This window comes from Cebus imitator, unplaced genomic scaffold (assembly GCF_001604975.1).
Source record: "Cebus imitator isolate Cc_AM_T3 unplaced genomic scaffold, Cebus_imitator-1.0 Scaffold33, whole genome shotgun sequence".
NCBI lineage: Eukaryota > Metazoa > Chordata > Mammalia > Primates > Cebidae > Cebus > Cebus imitator.
This window is the reverse complement of record NW_016107348.1, coordinates 4,403,245-4,411,308: the sequence shown is the minus strand read 5'-3', so window position 1 is coordinate 4,411,308 and position 8,064 is coordinate 4,403,245. Positions and strand designations below refer to the sequence as shown.

The 8,064-nt window shown below is 39.5% G+C and overlaps 1 long non-coding RNA gene across 1 annotated transcript in view; it reads left to right on the top strand.

Moving 5' to 3' along the window:
- Positions 1 to 8,064, top strand: part of LOC119470535 — a 32,865-nt gene that overhangs the window by 4,255 nt on the left and 20,546 nt on the right. The gene's annotated exons all lie outside the window — the stretch shown is intronic.

The window sequence follows — 8,064 nt, the reverse complement described above, 5'->3', positions numbered from 1 at the left end:
TCAGCTCATTGCAACCTCTGCCTCCTGAGTTCAGGCAATTCTTGTGCCTCAGCCTCCCAAGTAGCTGGGACTACAGGCGCGTGCTGCCATGCCTGGCTAATTTTTGTATTTTCAGTAGAAGCAAGGTTTAGCATGTTGGCTGGGCTGGTCTCAAACTCCTGACTTCAAGTGATCTGACTTGCCTCGGCCTCCGACAGTGCTGGGACTGCAGGTGTGAGCCACCATGCCCATCCCCTTTTGCTGTTTTATATCAAGCTAAAATGAGTAGAATAGAACTACTACAGCATAACATTATTTTTTTAAAAAAGAATACTCTAGTCTTTTTTTTTTTAATAGAGGTACAGTCTCACTGTATTGCCCAGGCTGATCTCTAACCCCAGACCACAAGTAGTCCTTCCACCTCAGCCTCACAAATAGCTGGGATTTTAGGTGTGAGTCACTGTACCCAGCTCTTAATCTAGTCTTTGCCTATAATACTCATAGGTCTGAACTCACCCTCAAATCTGTTGTCTTCTAGTGCTAGAAGATAGATTTCTTTATTCATGACTCTGATTACAGAAAAGAACACATTATCAGGACATTGTGAGTCAGATGCTAGAGATTTAAAACTTTTCAAAAACCTTTTATCACATAAAACAGCCTAATATAACCACACTTCTGTCCAAGTAAATAGAATGGCCTCTTTTCAATCAAACACTGAGTACTTGCTGAGAAGCTACTCTTAACACTCTTACCAAATTTACCCAGAGCTTTGGTAACCTGACAATTAATACACAGCAGGCCTCCACCCTATTTGCAATAATAGACAGCCTGTTCCATTACATCGTAACAAGCCCTAATTTATTTTAATATTTAGCCTACATATTCTGAATGTTTCTAAATCCCATGCACACTTAGGAACTTGATCAATCGTTCTCATCATTTATTATCAATTGCATACTCAGTACACAATGTGTGTGAAGCTAGTCAGTACCACACCTCAGACCATAGAGTTAAGTGATTCAATCAAATGAGTGATTTATTCTCTTCGAATAGTGAGTCAGATACAAATTGGTATTTAAATTCAGGTCTCCTGTTGCTCAAGATTTCTTAGATCAAGGGTCAGTAGCCTTTTTCAAACAGTTTGCCAACTGTATATTTATTCATTCACTCCAAAGAGGGAGTTATTTAGCCTGAAGAATAGTCAGGAAGCATTGCAGTCCAAGATTGAAGAAAAGAAACTTCTAATTTGGGAGGCAGTCAGGTGACACTTGAGGAATAATATTAAGAGCTCTCTCTCCCTCTTCACTTCTCCATTCTTCTAATATTTACTAAGGGAAAACTTATTATCTTCAAGATTTCCCCCAACTCCTAATAAGCAAATACCTCTGAGAAATTACCACACCTAAAATTCCTATCTGCTTATTTAATGGACACAGACAATCTGGAGAAGACAAGAAGAGATTGTCTTTCATGGGGAAGACTGAAAAGTATTGAAAAACCAAAATAAAAACCCTAGCCTCTCTCACTTTGTTGGCAGAAGGCTTTAGTATTCATGAATTTCTTTACTACCCCAAGCACAGTACTTACTGAAATCATATTGGGGTCCCTAATCTAACAGCAACATATTTCATGTCAAAGTCTGTAGAGTAACCCAGAAGTTGCAATATGTTTTTCTTAAAACACCCGACTCAAGAAACATAATCTTTTAATATTTTCTAGTTTCTACTTTCCTTTTATCAGGTAGATACTACTTTGGAGCACAAAGAATGTGATACTGATATTCATTGTCATACATCTGTTCTTCAAAACCGTGGGAAACATGTACATGCATATACATGTGCACACACTGATATGGTTTGGCTATGTCCCCGCCCAAATCTCATCTCAATTTGTAATCCCCACATGTTGAGGGAGGGACCTGTAATTCCTACATGTTGAGGGAGGGAGGTGATTGGATCATGGGGGTGGTTTCCCCCATACTGTTCTCATGATAGTGAGTGAGTTCTCATGAGATCGTATAGTTTTATAAGTGTTTGGAAGTTCCTCCTTCGTTCGTCCCTTTCCTTCTGCTTCGTGATGAAGGTGCCTATTTCCCCTTCCACCATGGTTGTAAGTTTCCTGAGGCCTCCCCAACCATGCAGAACTGTGAGTCAATTAAACCTCCTTTGCTTATAAATTACCCAGTCCCGGGTAGTATATTTATAGTGGTGTGAAAACAGACTAACACACCTTCCTCCTTTCCCTGACATTATTATTGTGCCAATTTCATTTGCAATTCAAGTTAAAATGTGATAAAGATGAAAAGCAAAGAAACTTAGAACTTAGGTTCATTACTTCAAGGCATAGTAAGAACATGTATCCAAGCACTTTTGCTGTGCTTAATAATCCCAGGGTCTTTTCTATTCTCAGAAAACTTTTACATATCAAAAACCTGGATAGTTTGTCCCATACTTATAAAAGTAGTTGTTCCTCCTCCTCCTCCTCTTCCTCCTCCTCCTTCCTCCTTTTTCCTCCTTTTTCCTTCTTCCTCTTGTTCTTCTTGAGACAGGGTCTCACTCTGTTGCCCAGGCTGGAGTATAGTGACATGATCATAGCTCACTGCAGCCTTAACCTCCTGGGCTCAAGTAATCCTCTTGCCTCAGCCTCTTGAGTAACTGGGACTACAGGCTGGCCTCACCATGCCCAGATAATTTTTTTTTTTTTTTTTGGAAACACAGAGGCCTCCTTATGTTGCCTAAGCTGGTCTTAAACTCCTGGGCTCAAACAGTTCTCCTGCCTCAGCTTTCCAAAGTAATGGGATTACAGGTGAGCCACATCATCCAGTCATATTTGTAAAAACTCTTAAGATTAGCCTGGCACAGTGGCAGATGCCTATAATCTCAGCTACTCAGGAGCCTGAGGCAGGAGGATCATTTGAGCCCACAAGTTTGGAGCCAGCCTGGGCAACATAGCAAGACTCCATCTTTAAAAAAAGTCTTAATATTATTGGATTAAGATGTAAGAACACATTCCGGAGCAAATTAAATAGTAAATTAATGTGTACATATATTCCACATTTTAGCTATGTTAAGCTTAAAAAAAATTTTTTTTCTCCTGGCTTTAAGTCTCCATTGCCTTTCCATTACCCTTAGGATAAAGTTTCCAACCCTTAGGATGACCTGTGTTCTGGTCTCTGCCTGCCTTTTCACTGACATCCCTCCCTACCCCCTGGTATCACCACTCTAGTTATAGTGACCTTCTGTTAAGTCCTTGAATAGGCAGTGTTCCTTTCTTCTCAGAGCCTTTACATAAGTTTTTCCCTCTATCTAGGTAATTCTTCTCCACAGACAACTCCTCTGTCTTCCTATGCTTCAAGCCTAAACCTTGAACTTCTTTGAATAAGCTTTGTCTACTCCCCAGCCCCCAAACATCAGGCTAAGTTGGCCAAACTGATTAGATGTTCCCATAGCACTCTTCCCTTCTTTTTCATGCCATTTGTAAATCTTTTATATTTGTAAATCATTGTTTAATGTCTTTTACCTCCAATTGTAAGCTCTGTAATAGTAGATGCTGTGCCTATTTTGCTTACTCTTGTATTATCACTCCCCTTGCAGAACACCAGATACAAGGAATGTTCAATAAATGTTCATTAAGTCAAGGAATTAAAAAAAAAAAAACCAAATTAATAGAAATTTGGAAGCTGGGCACAGTGGCTCACACATGTAATCTTGGCACTTTGGGAGGCTGAGGTGGAGGATTGTTTGAGCCCAGGAGTTTGAGACCAGCCTGGGCAATATAGTGAGAGCCCCTATCTCTAAAAAAAAAAAAAAAAAAACTATCTGGACCATGTGTTCTTTAGAAGTAATCCCAAAGCAGTAAGAAAAGAATTTTATTGGGCCTTCAACTAATCTGGGTAATTGAAATTGCTATTACATTTAACAAGATTAAAGTTTTAATTAAGTGAAATATTTAAGCAATGAGTAAAGGGCATACTTGTAAGATGAAGGATAATGCATCAGTTATCTCACAACAAAGTCTCAGACTTCAATGAAGGAAAGAAAGGCTTCAATATCCAAATTATTTGTATTTAACTTTATATTTTTAAATTTGAGATTAGGTAAAGCAATTAATTCTTTCATTATGTGGCAGGAGAGGGTACTAGGGAAGGATGGCAAAAGAGAAGAGAAGCTATCAGCCTCTCTTAATATTCTTATTAAGAATATAATGCAGAAAATTACCTTTACAATTTCAGAAAGAAAATTGGATCAAGGTGTAGAATGGAAAGCTCAGTGGTCCCTATTTCTCACCAGAAAAGTGTTTATAAATTCTAGCATTATTATTGTTAAGTTTTTTGCCTGTAATGGGATAGGGCTAAATAAACTGTATGTAGGATTTTAAGGAAAGGGATATATCCAATTTCAGAGTAAGTGTGATAATTAAATTACGTTTATGGAGGAGGCAGGTTCTGAATTCAATTAAATGAGGCATGTAACATATATGGAAGCAGCCTGGCACTTAGTAGACACTCAACAAATGTTACTGCTCTTACTGTATATAAATAGGGATAATAAGAACTTCATACACATTCTAATTAATATAGGTTAAATGTGTCTTTAACAACACAAAATGCTGTAGAATTGCCTTTGTAGAGAGGGAGGTACACAGCATACTGCCTCAAAACTATATGACCAGTTTTATCATATGACTTTTCTTACATTTTCTTTCTCTCTTTCACTCTTTCTTTCTTTTTTTTTCTTTCCTTTCTTATTCTCTCTTCTTTTCTTTCTCTCTTTCTTTCTCTCTCTCTTTCTTTCCTTTCTCTCTCTTTCTACCTCCCCTTCACTTCCTTTCCTTCCCTTCCTTTTCTTTCTTTTCAACAGGATCTCACCCTGTTGCCCAGGCTGGAGTACAATGGTGTGATCAAGCTCACTGCAGCCTCAACCTCCTGGGTGCAACAGATTCTCCCATCTCAGCCTCACAAGTAGCTAGGATTATAGGCATGCACAACCATACCCAGCTAATTTTTTTTTTTTTTTTTGAGGTCTCACTATGTCACCCAGGCTGGTTGTGAACTCCTGACATCAAGTGATCCTCCCACCTCAGCCTCCCAAAGTGCTGGGATTACAGGTGTGAGCCACTGTGACTGGCCAGTATAACTTTTTTCATCTATTTGTGAAGGATATCTCAGTTTATTAGCTGTCTTATATTTAAATGAAATGAGAGCCAAGATCTGGTTCAAAGCTAAAGAGGATAAGGAGGCTCCTATGGAGCAAAGCCAGCTGCTCATGCTTTCCCCTGCCCTCTTTCAAACTAACACCTCTGGGATGGCTATGTCTTGCATGCTGTCTTACTCTCACTCTGTTTTAACCATTGGCTATTATGTTCCCATTATGGTTGTCCAAGTCATATAGTTCTTTGTCCAAGAGGACATGCATGGTTTTAGTTTGTTTGTTGTTGTTGTTGTTGTCGTTTTGTTGTTGTTTTGAGACAAGGTCTCACTCTGTCACCCAGCAGTGGTACAATAGTGCAGTGGTACAATCACAGCTCACTACAGCCTCCACCTGCCGGGCTCAAGCCATTTTCCCATCTCAGCCTCCTGAGTAGCTGGGGCTACAGGCACATGCCACCATGGCTGGCTAATTTTTGTATTTTAGTAGAGACGGGCTTTCATCATGTTTCTCAGGCTGGTCTTGAACGCCTGGGCTCAAGTGAGTTCTTCTTCTGCTTCAACCTCCCAAAGTGCTGGGATTACAAGCGTGAATCACTGCACCCCACCAGTTTTAGTTCTTTTTTGTTGTTGTTGTTGCAGAAAGGTGATTTTATTTAGGTAGAGAAAAGAGAAGGAAAGGGGAAGAGGAGAAAGGCTTCCACGAAGAGTGTGGAAGGGGATTCCAGAGGGGAAAATCCTGAAGGGAGCTCCCACCATGTGGGAGGGGAAGTTTTAGTTCTTTAATAATGTCCCTGTGGTAAGACCAGGACCAGAGGGCATGCCGAATAATTGGAATCCCAACATTTCCAAAATATAGGCTGCAGTGACCTAGATGTTACAGAACGTTACTAGCTATAGAAAGAAGCTGAAATTAATTTCCTCTAAGTATTTGAGGAACAGCTAAATTTTAGCATGAAAGCACTGCAGGGGTGTTAGGTACAGTTGAGTTTAGTATCTATAGAGAATTTTCAATTGATGATGATCAATTCCTGTATTTCTCTGCTTTTTCAATACAAATCTATATTGAAACTAAAACTTGACTTCTGGAAATCGTATTCACGGTGTATCCTGCTACTGTGGAGAAGTTCTATGAGTTGTAGATCCTCTAGAATTTTAGTATTTAGTAATGTATTCAGTCTTTCATTCAGCTTTCATAAATATAATTTTCAGGTCATACGCTAGTTATTGGGGTGCAAATGATGAAAGATAATGTCTTGCTTTCAGAACTTAAGGTTTAAAAGAGAGTTAAGTAAAAGGGAAGTCATACCATAGAGTAATAAATGCTGTGGTATAGGTCTTTGGAACCATTCCACCTGAGATCAATTACAGACATGCAATCAGATAATCCACATCAGTGTGTCAGTCAACCGTAAATCCTTCAGAATGAGATTTTCCGGAGTTTACCTGTTTGCATTCTATTTCCCAGCAGGAAAAGGAATCCAGACCATTCATCATGCCGGAAAAGTGATGGAAAACCATTAAAAAGATCTTATGCCTAAAAGATACAAAAATGTATATGTAAAGGGCAACTATGAAATAGAATTACATAGAAAATGGTCATAAATATAATAAAATGTTAATAGCAGTTATTTCTGAAGTAGACTACTTATGATTAGCTTTAATTTCATACATTTTTCAACATTTCCTGCCAACCATAAAGCAAAGTTGAGTTTATTGTTGTTATTGTTGTGGTGGTGGTTTGCATTATTTTTAAAGAATGACTGAACTTCTAGATTACAGGAGCCTGAAAGCAACTTTGGAAGTTGAAAAGGAGGCAGATTAAAGATAAGTGTAGGGTTGGGCATAGTGGTTCACACCTGTAATCACAGCACTTTACGAGGCCAAAGCAGGTGGATCACGTGAAGCCAGGAGTTTGAGACCACAGCCTGGCCAACTTGGCAAAACCCTGTCTCTACTGAAAACACAAAAATTAGCCAGGCCTGGTGGCACATGCCTGTAATCCCAGCTACTTGGGAGGCTGAGGCAGGAGAATTGCTTGAATCTGGGACATGGAGGTTGCAGTGAGATGAGATTGTGCCACTGCTTTCCAGCCTGGGCAACAAAGTGAGACTCTGTCTAAATGAAAAAAAAAAAAAAAAAAAAAAAGAAAAAAAAGATAAGTGTAATAGTTTTTCCCAACTGACGATTGAGAAAAAAAAAACAACCCTTGTTGCCGGCAATTCCTGTGGCTCTAATGCAATGTATGAGCAAAAATTGATAAGGATGATAATTTTTTAATATACCATTACTGACCAAAATGCATCTTTGGTAATTTTTGGATCTACTTCTGGGAACCATCACAGCCTGAGAAAGATGGCATGCCCTGCATGGAATTCACAGAGAATTTTTTTAAGTAATGAAAGTCTGAACTTATACTTTTATTTGCCATTTTGCCTTTTCTCTTACCTTTATAATTCTTTTCTCTTCCTTCCTCAAATCTAAGTCATGTCACCAGCCCCTCCCAGTTATGTAATAACTTGCATTTCCTCAGTTCTCTGGAATGTAGCCAGTCAGGAATTTCCCTTTTGCTTATTTATTTATTTATTTATTTTTCCATTTTGTGGGTAAGAAAGTAAAAGAGGCAGGAAAACTGAATTAAGAAAGAAGAGCCGGGCGCGGTGGCTCACGCCTGTAATCCCAGCACTTTGGGAGGCCGAGGCGGGTGGATCACGATGTCAAGATATCGAGACCATCCTGGTCAACATGGTGAAACCCCGTCTCTACTAAAAATACAAAAATCAGCTGGGCATGGTGGCGCGTGCCTGTAATCCCAGCTACTCAGGAGGCTGGGGCAGGAGAATTGCCTGAACCCAAGAGGCGCAGGTTGCGGTGAGCCGCGGTCGCGCCATTGCACTCCAGCCTGGGTAACAAGAGCAAAACTCCGTCTCAAAAAA